The 12221-nt window shown below is 50.3% G+C and overlaps 1 pseudogene; it reads left to right on the top strand.

The window, feature by feature from the left end:
* Window positions 1–425: 425 nt before the first annotated feature.
* LOC125516546 lies at window positions 426–1702 on the top strand (annotated as a pseudogene).
* Window positions 1703–12221: the final 10519 nt, after the last annotated feature.

Below are 12221 nucleotides of genomic sequence, written 5' to 3'. Positions count from 1 at the left end.
CTGAGACAGGGAAAGAGGACGGTGTGACTGGGGTTCTAGCGGACAACCGTCGAATAGAGGCATAGAGCACAAAGCCACCCAGCAATTTTTGGCGGGAAAACGATGACGTATGCCCAGCACAGGCCCGTTCAAAACCATCTTTTGCAGAGATTAGACTACCGACATGCGAATGTTGTGCATAGACCAGGCCCGTGTAGACTGTAATCACTGACCGGTGGACTCGGCAGAGGTGTAAACGTGAGTACGCAGTGGAACAACCCCACGCAGCTTTCATCAGCGCCTGCACGCAGCTTTCATCAGCGCCTGCCACCTCCAACCACCCCCCATATCTCGGCTGTGTGCACCGAGTCCACGAGAGCCGAGGCCTCTTTTACCATCGGAATTCATTCTGCCGTGCTCTCTCGTCGCCTTACCGCAGCATCACGATGTCTCTCCGGCGCCTCCTAGGCCTTTCCGCCGCCGTCTCCGACCGCCTAAACCGCTCCCTCTCCACCTCCACGGATGCCTACTCCCGTCCTCCCTGGATCTTGCTCGACCAGGTGACGCTGACCACCGGGTCGGCAGCACTGGGCGCGACCGTGCGCATCGCCGAGCCTCCGCGCTTCTCCGCCCTCACCGTGCCGGCGCTCCTGGTCGACGCCGGAGCCGGCCCCGACCCCGACAGTGACGTCACGCAACTCCTCATCGGCCGCATCTGCTCCACCAGCGCCGACGGCCTCCTCTTCCTTATCGTCTACGATCTCCACGCCACGGCCCCCATCCTCGCCAAGCAGGGCCCCAATCATGTGCGCCGGCTGACCGGCCTCGACCCCGGGCACACCCCAGACATCACGCGCTTCCTCTGCAACCCTCTCACCGGCCAACTGACCCGCCTCCCGGCCATCGGCGCCGGCCGGGAGAAGTTCGGGTGCGGCCCTCACATGGGCGTCCTAACCCAAGCCGGTCGCGCGCACGGGGATCCCGGCAGGCTCGCCGTCGCCGAGCTGCAGGGGAACATGATGCTCCGCTTTCTCTCGGACAGGGCCAAGTGGGAGGTCGCGGTCACCGCGCCGTGGCAACTCCCGCTCGCCCGGCAGTTTTACTCCGAGACGGGCCGGACTGACCAAGAAGCGTTCGCCTTCGGCGGACGGCTGTGGTGGGCTGACCTGAGCTGGGGCGCCGTCTCGGCCGACCCGTTCAGCGACCGGCCGGAGCCCCGCTTCGTGGAGCTGCCGAGGGGCAGCGTGGTGCCTGCACGCCCAGAGCGAGCGGCAGGGTGGCTTGACCTGGAAGGCATGAAGGCCGTGTCCAAAGCTGCGCTGGGCAGGTACCGGCGCATGGGGGTTAGCGAGGGAAGGGTGCGCTACGTCGAGGTGTGGGAGCGCGAGCCGTTCGTGCTCAGCTCCTATGCGCTGGACGACGAGGGTGGCGGCTGGACGCTGGAGCACCGCGTGGTGCTCAGCCGTCTCTGGGCGGATGGAGACCACCCGTGGCTGCCATTGCCGGAGAAGACGACGCCACAAATTGGCGCCCTTACCCACTGAACGGCAACGTCATCTACCTGACGGTCGGCATGCACATCATCGGCGTGGACATGAGCAAGGAGGAGGTGATTGGGAGCTCTCTGCACAACGGCTCGACGTTCTGTGTACCATGCGTGCTTCCACCCTCGCTTGAATCGACCCGGATCCATGCCGCAGGTAATCGCTTCAATTGCTACTAAGCTGCATGCTTACATAGCTTCTTAGTTTTACATAAGCTTTGAAGTTTGAACGCCATGTGAATGGGTGCATTGTGTTGCATATGAGTTCTTTCCTCTGTGATCTTATTTCAATGAGCCTGTCTGTCTACTGGTGCTCCAAGAGTAGGATTTGTTGATCATAATGTGAGATTGTCGAGTAAAGCCGCTCTCTTTATAACTGTAAGTATAGATTTTGCTGACTACTCGGATACGACTAGGATGGGGAACAGAAGTTCTGAAAAGAGATTTTGTTTGTTTTCTTTACTTTGCAAATATGCTCTGATTGTGAATTAGTTAGATGCATGACAAATTGTGATGCATTTGTCTGAATCTTTCTTCTTCTTTTTTTGTGAGGGACATTTGTCTGAATTCGATGTATGAGAAATTGTGATGCATTTGTCTGACGTTGTAACATAAGTTTTAGTCAAGGAATATGATGTACCAAAAGTGATTAGTGTTGCTGGATAATGCCTACATTTCTCTCTCTGCATAACTAGAGAATAACTATCACTCCGAATTATTTTTATCCATGTTAACAACTGGAACAGGGGATATAAGTTTCGATGGGGGGGGGGGGGGGGGGGGTGTGAATGCTAGATAGTAAGAGGTTTATGATGATTGGTGATACACTATCTTTGCTTCCTAAATATCATACTAACACAAGTTACAATCTAGGAGTAAGATGCAGTACCAGTTTTATCTAAAATTGTAACAACGGTACTCCCTCCTTTCCATAGTTCAAATTTGAACTAAAACCACGATAAGAATTATGGAATGGAAGGAGTACTAATTATCATTTCTGCATGGGTTCAAAATGGTGGTAGCACTTGGAACACGTGTTTTCAATCCTAAAACACCATGTAGCCAACCAGAAACTTCTGCCCCCTCCCCACAGAGGCAGCTGAAATGGTTAGGTGGTAAAATTATACATTTAGATTAGTGCCTTAAGTTGAAACACTGGGTTTAGGGTTTTGCGTGGGTGGCTAACATCCAGCCTCACGTCTCAATATATAGATGATCAGAATACAATTACATACGTATACAAATACGTGTACATGTACAATATGCTAGACCCTATTTTACATGCCCCCTCAATCTGAACTACATACAAGATTCAGATTGGTTCTAAAACGGTCTAGCATCTGTCGAGTAGCGGGTTTAGTAAATACATCCGCTAACTGATCATCAGTTGATATAAACCTGACTTCCAGTTTACCAACAGCTACCCGTTCCCTCACAAAATGGAAATCAATCTCAATGTGTTTGGTACGAGCATGAAACACTGGATTCGCCGTCAGGTAAGTTGCCCCTAAGTTATTACACCACAATATGGGTGTGCGCTGCCGTGTGACTCCAAGTTCTGTGAGAACTGTGTCTATCCAAATGGCTTCAGCCGCGCCATTTGCCAATGCCTTATACTCTGCCTCGGTGCTAGACCTCGAGACCGTAGGTTGCTTCTTGGAACTCCAAGATATAAGATTGGGTCCAACAAATACAGCAAAGCCACTAGTAGAACGCCGGTCATCAACACAACCTGCCCAGTCTGCGTCGGTGAATATACTGACTCCAGTAAATCTGGACTTACGAATCCGTAGTCCCGTGTCTACCGTACCTTTGATATACCTCAGAATACGCTTAACTGCTTCCCACTGAACCTGGGTAGGCTGAGACAGGAACTGGCACACTTTGTTCACGGCAAAGGAGATATCTGGACGGGTGAGTGTCAGATACTGCAGTGCTCCAACTACATTGCGGTACCTGAAAGAGTCATCGATACTCAGCAATGCTCCACTGTGACGCGAGAGGCTCTCGGATGTAGCAAGTGGAGTGGAAGTGGACTTGCAGTTCTCCATGTTGACGCGATGAAGAAGATCAAGTGCATACTTCTTCTGTGTCAATGTCATGCCCCCTGAATGAAAGGACGCTTCCAATCCAAGAAAGTACTCCAGCCTGCCCAAGTCTTTGATGGGAAAACTCGCAGACAAGGACTGCACAAGGCGATCCACCACATGAGGTGTAGAACCGGCAATCACAATATCATCAACATACACCAGCATGTAGATCTGAATAGCACCATGTGAAAATATGAACAAGGACGCATCCGCCTTGGAAGGAACAAAGCCAAGCTGTGAGAGACGCTGACTCAACCGAGCATACCAGGCACGCGGTGACTGTTTGAGCCCGTAGATGGACCTCTGGAGTTTGCAGACGTGAGAGGGATGATGAGCATCCTCAAAGCCAGGGGTTGCTGCATGTAGACATCTTCGGCCAAAAATCCGTGAAGAAAAGCATTACTCACATCAATCTGGCGAAGACACCACCCGCGGGAGACGGCGAGAGAGAGGACCAGACGAACCGTGGTAGGCTTCACCACGGGGCTGAAAGTATCTCCATAGTCTATCCCTTACTGTTGAGTAAAACCGCGAGCAACGAGGCGAGCTTTGTGCTTGTCAACAGAACCATCCGGACGATGTTTGGTCTTAAAGATCCACTTGCAACCCACAATATTAACACCATGAGGCCGAGGCACCAACACCCATGTGTTTGTGTGACGAAGGGCAGCAAATTCCTCAGACATGGCGGCACGCCAAGCCGGTTCACCAAGAGCATCACGATGAGAGGTGGGTGCGGCGAAGAATGCACGCCGACGGGTGTCGTACCGCACCGTACCATCCGTGTATGTCTTGGCCTTACGCGTATGATCGCGGTGACGGGTGACCATAGTGTGCCCGGTAGCTGCATCACCGGTAGAAGGTGGCGGCGACGAAGGAGACCCGGCCGGTGGTGTCGCGGCTAAACGATCGTCAGCAACAGGCGACACGGGCCGGGGGGACGCGTCGGACTGGGCCGAAACAGGCGATGAGGGAGATCCAGGTGAAGACGGCAGCCCAGAGGATGCGGCTGGCGACTCGACGACAACCGAAGTAGGCGAGGCGGGCTGGGCCGACCCAGGCGAGGCGGGGGACGCAGCGGGCAACCCAGTCGTGCCTGCGGTCGCGCCAGCGGGCGAGGCAGACGGGACCTCGAACGCGCCAGTGGGCGAGGCCGACAAGGCTGCCTCGGGAGGTGTGACATGCACGTCGGGGCCATGCACGTCGATCGCGCCGGTGGATATAGGTGCGACGACGGGTTCCTGGGAAGAAATTAGAGCAGCATCTACAGAAAACAAGTCAGGTGACAAATAGGACAGGTCGTATTTCCGCACATGGACATCCGAAACCGGTTCATTAGATGGAAAAGTGAGAGCATGCTCAATGGAGGCCATGTCAACCGAGACACCCGAGCTAGAGTAAGGGAAAACTGACTCGTCAAAAACAACATCACGGGAGATGTAGATCCTACCCGAGGTGCGATCAAGACACTTATAGCCCTTATGCAGAGGGCTATAGCCAAGGAAGACACACATCTTCGAACAGAACTCCAGCTTGTGAGCATTATACTTGCAGAGACTAGTCCAGCAAGCACACCCAAAAATCCTGAGAGAGGAATAATTGGGTTGAACATGAAACAGGCGGAACAGAGACGTGTCTTTGTTGAGAACCAGAGTGGGCATACGGTTGATGAGATAACACGCCGTAAGAAAGGCCTCATCCCAAAACCGGAGTGGGAGAGACGAGTGTGCCAGTAAGGCAAGACCGGTCTCGACCAAATGACGGTGTTTGCGCTCGGCAATACCGTTCTGCTGAGATGTATGTGGACACGAGACACGGTGAGAGATGCCCGTGCATTGAAAATAGCGATGGAGCTTGTGGTATTCACCACCCCAGTCGGACTGAACAGCCTTGATTTTGCAATCCAAGAGGCGTTCGACATGAGCCTGAAAGTTATAGAAGACTTGCTCAACATCGGACTTATGTTTAAGCAAATAAATCCAAGTGAAGCGCGTGTAATCATCAACAAAACTGACATAATACTTGTACCCCCTGTAACACCCTCGATGCGACTATATCTCCCACGTGTCGAGGCACGACTTAGAGGCATAATCGCATTGAAGGCATATGTCGCAAGTTAGGCAATCTTCACAACATCCCGTGTAATATAGATAATAAAAGGGGAGATAACATAGTTGGCTTACACTCGCCACGTCAATCAAGTCCATAAATAACATTACATCATCCAAACACTCATGGCCCGACTACGGCGCCAAAATAAAAGATAACCCAACATGCGACACGGTCCCGATCAACCTCAACTAGGCACCACTACTGATCATCAGGAAAGGAAACATAGTATCGTTGAGAGTCCTCGTCGAACTCCCACTTGAGCTCAAGCGCGTCACCTGGAGCGGAATCATCAGGCCCTGCATCTGGTGTAATAATAATCTGTGAGCCACAGGGACTCAGCAATCTCGCACCCTCGCGATCAAGACTATTTAAGCTTATAGGTAAGGCAAGGTAAATATGTGGAGCAGCAGCAAGCGACTAGCATATATGGTGGCTAACCTGTTCGCAAAAGAGAGCGAGAAGAGGAGGCAAAGCGCGAACACATAACCTAGAGGGAAAATCCTGCGGCAAACATTACTCCAACACCGTGTCCACTTCCCGGACTCCGCCGAGAAGAGGCCATCATGGTAACACACTCAGTTGATTCATTTTAATTAAGTTAAGGTTCAAGTTATCTACAACCGGACATTAACAAATTCCCATCTGCCCATAACCGTGGGCATGGCTTTCGAAAGTTCAAATCCCTGCAGGGGAGTCCCAACTTAGCCCATGACAAGCTCTCACGGTCAACGAAGGAATAGACCTCCTCCCGAGACTTTCCGATCAGACTCGGTATCTCGGTTCTTCAAGACACTTCGACAGGTTAAAACTAATCCAGCAACACCGCCCGAATGTGCTGACAAATCCCGATAGGAGCTGCACATATCTCGTTCTCAGGGCACAAACGGATAAGCAATCCGTACAACTAAAACTAGCCCTCGAGTTTCCCCGAGGTGGCGCTGCAAGGGGCTCTAGGTTGGACCAACACTCAGAGGAGCACTGGCCCGGGGGGTTTTAAATAAGATGACCCTCAGGCTCCGGAAACCCAAGGGAAAAAGAGGCTAGGTGGCAAATGGTAAAACCAAGGTTGGGCATTGCTGGAAAAGCTTTAATCAAGGCGAACTATCAAGGGGTTCCCATTATAACCCAACCGCGTAAGGAACGCAAAAATCCGGGAACATAACACCGATATGACGGAAACTAGGGCGGCAAGAGTGGAACAAAACACTAGGCGAGAGGCCGAGCCTTCCACCCTTTACCAAGTATATAGATGCATTAAGATAACAAGATAATATAATGATATCTGAACAAGTAAATAAATGTTCCAACAAGGAACGGTCTCCAATCTTCACCTGCAACTAGCAATGCTATAAGAGGGGCTGAGCAAAGCGGTAACATAGCCAAACAACGGTTTGCTAGGACATGGTGGGTTAGAGGTTTGACATGGCAATTTGGGAGGCTTGAAAGCAAGTGGTAGGCATCGTAGCATTGGCATAGCAAAAGAGCGAGCATCTAGCAAAGCAAAGAAATGGTAAAACCAAGGTTGGGCATTGCTGGAAAAGCTTTAATCAAGGCGAACTATCAAGGGGTTCCCATTATAACCCAACCGCGTAAGGAACGCAAAAATCCGGGAACATAACACCGATATGACGGAAACTAGGGCGGCAAGAGTGGAACAAAACACTAGGCGAGAGGCCGAGCCTTCCACCCTTTACCAAGTATATAGATGCATTAAGATAACAAGATAATATAATGATATCTGAACAAGTAAATAAATGTTCCAACAAGGGAACGGTCTCCAATCTTCACCTGCAACTAGCAATGCTATAAGAGGGGCTGAGCAAAGCGGTAACATAGCCAAACAACGGTTTGCTAGGACATGGTGGGTTAGAGGTTTGACATGGCAATTTGGGAGGCTTGAAAGCAAGTGGTAGGCATCGTAGCATTGGCATAGCAAAAGAGCGAGCATCTAGCAAAGCAAAGATAGTAGTGATTTCGAGGGTATGATCATCTTGCCTGCAAAGTGGTCAGAGTTGACTGGATCCTCGAAAGCAAACTCAACGGGCTCCTCGTTAGCGAACTCGTCTCCCGGCTCTACCCAAACAAGACAAATAAGCAACAAGGACACAATCAACCACGTGCAAGGATCAAACAATAGGATGCAAGGATGGTATGCTATGCGGGATGCAATGTGGGATGCATATGCAAGATTTGACAAGGGATGCATGAACCTGGCCTCAACTTGGAAATCCAAGTGTGCCACTGGAAAGATGAGAAGAAATCGCTTAAAAACGATATAAAGAACGCCGGAATCGGAGTTACGGTTTGGAAATGGTAAGCAATTCAAATATGACACCGGTCTGCGATTTACAGCAAGTAGCCAACTAAATGCGACAAGATGAACATGCTACAGCACTCAAACATGGCAAAAAAATACATGGCAGGGATGCATTCATGATGCTTAACAAAAGTCTAGCACTGAGCTACGGACAAATCATCCATTAACAGGTTCAAACAAGCATGGCAAAAATGCATATGGCAAACAGATTTCAGACTTAGTGAAATTAACACTTGTCTGGAATTTCAGATCAGGTAGCACACTTTGGAGCAGCAAAACTACATGCTACAGGACCTGAACATGGCAAAATAAAGTATGGCATGGAGCTACTCAAAGATCTTAACAAAAGTCCCTTAGTGACCTTGAGCCAAAAGGGATCAGAAAATACAATTGCAAGCATGTGAACATGGCAAAAACATAATCAGTTCTCAGACTTAGTGAAAACTGGAGCATGCTGAAAACAGATATCAAGTAGGCATGTTTACGAGCTCGATGCACTCACTACAGAGCAATTCATGATAATCTAAGCTTACACCCATCAAGAATACACAAAATGCAAGCTAGACATGGCAAGAACAATAACATAGCATGCACAGATCAACTACAACATCATCGGCAAAATCGCTAACAAGTAGACAATCTGCCCAGATTCACGAAGTAGCAAAAGTAGAGCTTGATTGACTCAAGATAGGTGCTCCATAATTGCAAACAAAGAAATGGATGGATAGAGCACTACAAGATTAACAAAACATCCTTACTGATCATCCTTAAAAGAGGCACGGATCACTAGGAAACAACATGAACATATGGCCATATGAGATAAACAGCTCAAGGACTTAGTGGAAATGCTAAGTCCCTGAAATCAGCATTACCAAGTACCTCACTTTGCAAGCTCGTGCTATTCACCACACACATCACAAAAATACATGGGTTGCACCTTTGGAAAGATGGCAAAACCCTTAACAAAACATATGTAGAGCTCATGAGCATATCATGCACACAATAATCATGGCAAAAATGACAAATATCTAAATAGAGCAACAGATCTGACAATTATCTCAAGTAGCATTCTTCTAACAGCATTTCGGGCATCAAGATGAACTCAAATGAAAATGATGCAATGGAATGAAACGATGTACTCTCTGAGACGAACATTTTGATATGCTATATGCCCAAATCGGAGCTACGGATGCAAAGTTATGGCACGATGAAATATGCAAAAAAAATATGCAGAAAAGGGACATAGGCGGAATCGACCTAGGGTTTACTGTAGCTGGATCTGGATCTCGCCGGTGCGCGGATCAAGGATCGCCGGGGAGGGCGCCGGGAAGAAGGCCGGCGAGGTTGGGGCGCCGGATCCCGCCGGATCCGACCCGTAGAGGCGGCGGAAAGGTGCGGCTGCGGCGGAGCAGGAGGTCAGCGGCGGGGCGGTCGGCCGGCGACGATGGACGCGGCGGCCGGTGCGGGTGACGTTCGGCGGCGGAGCAGCGGCGTGGCGGCGGCCGGCAATCGCGGCGTGGTGGCGGCCGGCAATGGCGGCGCGGCGGCCGGCCAGGAGAAGAGGCGCCGATCGTGGGGAAGATGGGAGGCGGCGCGGTCGGGCGCCTCGGCCCGAGTCGGGCGGCGGGAGGGCCGGCCACGGGCCTAACGGGCCCGCGCGGTCGGCGGCGATGTGGGGACCGGCCCAGGGACAGGTGTCGCGTGGAGATTGGCCGAGAGGGAGCGGGGCGGACACGTCCGGCCGTCCGGATTTCGTCCGGCGGCAGCGGGTGGAGTTTTTCTAGGGTTTCGTCCGTGATTCGAATGGGGGGTCTTTAAATAGGCATAGAGGGAGTTAGGAGAGTCCAAATGAGGTGCGGTTTTCGGCCACGCGATCGTGATCGAACGCTCTAGATGATGGAGAGGTTTTAGGTGGGTTTTGGGCCAAAATGGAGGGGTGTTGGGCTGCAACACACGCAAGGCCTTTTCGGTCCCTCGGTTAACCGTTGGAGTATCAAACGAAGTCCAAATGATACGAAACTTGACAGGCGGTCTACCGGTAGTAAACCAAGGTCGCTTGGCAAGTCTCGGTCTAATCCGGAAATGTTTAATCCCCACACACGAAAGAAAGGTAGAAATGACCACCGGAGGAGAACGAAGTGCCGGAATGCAAACGGACAACGGGGAAAATGCTCGAATGCAAGAGATGAACACGTATGCAAATGCAATGCACATGATGACATGATATGAGATGCATGACAACGACAACAACACACGGAGACAAAAACCCGAACCCGAGAAAATAAAATAACTTAAAGCTGGAAACGGCAAGAGTTGGAGTACAAATTGGGAAAGTTACATCCGGGGTGTTACAACACTCCACCACTACAAAAGGATCTCGTCCCGAGATCTAGGACTGAAAGAACGCCGGGTACTCAGAACGGAGGTGATCCTCGCGTTCCCAGGTAGCTTCACGGGCGGAATGGTGTGACCACTTGACTTTGAGGAATTTGATTGACTTGTTGCGAGTCTTGCGTTCAGTCTCTTCAAGAATAGAAACTGGGTGCTCACGGTAAGAGAGATCTTCTTGGAGCTCAATGTCCTCGAAGTTGACGGTGCGGTCAGGAGTCTTGAAGCACTTTCGGAGCTGAGAGACATGGAACACGTCATGAACATTTGCAAAGTTTGAAGGAAGCTCGAGTTGATAGGCGAGGTCGCCTCTCTTGCTGGCAATCTTGAAAGGTCCCACGTATCTGGGGGCAAGCTTCCCTTTGATACCGAAGCGACGAGTACCTTTCATAGGAGAGACGCGGAGGTAAACATGATCTCCGATCTCGAAAGCCAAATCACGGTGCTTACTATCATAGTAGCTCTTCTGGCGGGATTGGACTGCTTTGAGGTTATCTCGAATGACTTTGCACATTTCCTCCGCCTCTGTGATTAAGTCATTACCCAAAAGCTGACGTTCACCGGTTTCAGACCAGTTGAGAGGGGTACGACACTTCCTGCCATACAGAATTTCGAAAGGGGCCTTGCCCGAACTTGCTTGAAAACTGTTGTTGTAGGAGAATTCAGCATAAGGAAGACAATCCTCCCACTTCATGCCGAAGGAAAACACACAAGCCCTGAGCATATCTTCAAGAATCTGGTTGACACGCTCAACTTGACCGCTAGTAGGATGGAAAGCTGTGCTGAAGCGGATATTGGTGCCCATGGCCTTCTGAAAAGAATCCCAAAACTTGGAGGTAAAGATGCTGCCACGGTCTGAAGAGATCACTTGTGGGATACCGTGCAGAGAGACAATTCGAGAGGTATAGGGTTCCGCCAATTGAGCTGCAATGATTGACTCTTTGATAGGTAGAAAATGAGCCACTTTAGTGAGTTTGTCGATGACAACGAATATAGCATCATTGCCACGCTTGGACTTTGGAAACCCAGTCACAAAGTCCATTTCGATGTGGTCAAACTTCCATTCTGGAATGGCAAGAGGTTGGAGGAGACCCGCTGGCCTTTGGTGTTCTGCCTTCACTCTTCTGCAGACATCACACTCATTCACGAATTGAGCAATCTCGCGCTTCATTCGAGTCCACCAATAAGCCTGCTTGAGGTCCTGATACATCTTCGTGCTCCCAGGGTGGATGGAGAGGAGAGAATTGTGAGCCTCATTCATGATCACTTTATGGAGGTCACCTTTGGGCACGACAATACGATTCTCGAAGAAGAGAGTATCCTTGTCATCAAGGCGGTAGCACTTGTACTTGGTGGCAATCCCAATCTTCACCTTTTTCACCATAGCATCAAGAAGCTGGGCTTGGCAAATCTGGTCTTCCAAGGTAGGAGAGACTTGAAGGTTGGCGAGGAAACCTTGAGGAACAACTTGCAGGTTAAGTTTGCGGAAAGCTTCACAAAGCTCGGGTTGATAAGGCTTGAGAATCAGACTGTTGCAATAAGCCTTTCTGCTCAATGCGTCAGCAATCACATTGGCCTTGCCTGGAGTATACTCGATACTCGGATTATACTCTTGAATCATTTTGACCCATCGAGTTTGCCTGAGGTTGAGATTAGGCTGAGTGAAGATGTACTTGAGACTCTTGTGGTCAGTGAAAATGTCCACTTTTCTTCCCAATAAGAGATGTCTCCAAGTCAAAAGAGCATGCACAACTGCCGCCAACTTGAGATCATGAGTGGGGTAGTTCTTCTC

Source organism: Triticum urartu, chromosome 6 (genome assembly GCF_003073215.2).
Source record: "Triticum urartu cultivar G1812 chromosome 6, Tu2.1, whole genome shotgun sequence".
Lineage (NCBI taxonomy): Eukaryota > Viridiplantae > Streptophyta > Magnoliopsida > Poales > Poaceae > Triticum > Triticum urartu.
The sequence above is the reverse complement of the archived record's forward strand: the minus strand, read 5'-3'. Positions and strand labels throughout refer to the sequence as shown.